Raw genomic sequence first — 1352 nt, forward strand, 5'->3', positions numbered from 1 at the left:
CTGGAACACAAAGGGAAACACACCCAGGTGTAGGTAGCAACCAGAGATTGAAAAAATCGTGGCCTATGGATGTCAGTGAGAATTTTACTTTTGAGATCAGTCAAACCAGCATTTTACCAATGTCCTTTGGAGGTCCTGTGAGTGCAGCAAGAACAATAGTACCTTTCAGTGATGCGCTCAGAGCATGCTTTTAAGCTTCACAACATTCCCACTGGCACAAGTTTTAGTACAGCTCTTTTGGTAGCTAGTGAAATGGGGGCAGAAGTGCCATCGCTTGTCCTGTTATGTCAGTGTGGGGTTCAGGAACAGAGCTCCAGACTAACTCGTCCTACTTCTAAGCATCCTCTGAATTGCCAGTGCAGGTTTGTAAGACTGACCTGAGAAACGTGTCTTTATACTGCCCTTTCTTTCTGAGAAGAGCTCTGGGGAAGGTATTTTGTACCTTGTAATCACTCTGTCCATACCTCCTGTTGGGCACTAACATGCTTAGTTAAAACATCCTCCTCTAGACCTCACTGTATCCGTTCATTCAGCTGTACCAAATCCCCAGATCTTGCTGGCAGTCCTATTTCTTATCAGGTTTGGTTAGTCCAAGTGACTTCAGGGAGCACTCATCCAATCCCACCTGCCAGCAGAAGGACCTGGCGCAGTGCTGCTGCCTGCACGGTGAAGGTCTGTCCCTGCCCTTGCTCTCCAGGCCAGGCTGGAAGAAGCCACACCCTGCCAGTAAACACCCTGAACCTGCCTTGGCCCGCGATCCAGAGAGGCAAATCCAACATATGGTCTCTGGGTGTGATGGAAATCTGGGATGAGTTGAAAGTAGGAGGGATGCAGACAATCCCACATTAAAGAATAACGGGTCCATATGTTTCCTCTCTCCTTTTTCTGCATGCTGAAGGGCTTTAGCCAGGAAACATGGTGGGGTCGTTTCACCTTGAGAGCTGGGATTTGTGGTTCTCAATTTAGTCTTGAATGCACGTGTGCCAAGAAAGAACAATGCACCTTCCCTGGATAGCTATTTTTAGAGTCTTGGTTGCAAGACAATTATGGTGTTGTGCTGATGAATGTGAGTAATGGTTGCAATAGAATTGTGGAATGAAAAGTGTACAGCTTTTGGGGGAGGCGTCGTGTCTTTTATGTGTTCACACAGTCTCGTAGGCAACTCAAGAAAGAAGAAATAAATTTGTCATCATCTAAAAGCACGTAACTTCACTGTGGAAGTAGGGGCAGATTTGAGTTTCATTTACAGCAGTGCAGATCCCTGGAGTTAACAGAATTCATTTCAGATTTGCACATGTCTGATGTAATCAGAACAGGGTCCATTCAGCACAAGAAAAAATGCAAAGCAAAAT

This window comes from Pterocles gutturalis, unplaced genomic scaffold (genome assembly GCF_000699245.1).
Source record: "Pterocles gutturalis isolate BGI_N339 unplaced genomic scaffold, ASM69924v1 scaffold48488, whole genome shotgun sequence".
NCBI classification, from domain to species: Eukaryota; Metazoa; Chordata; class Aves; order Pterocliformes; family Pteroclidae; genus Pterocles; species Pterocles gutturalis.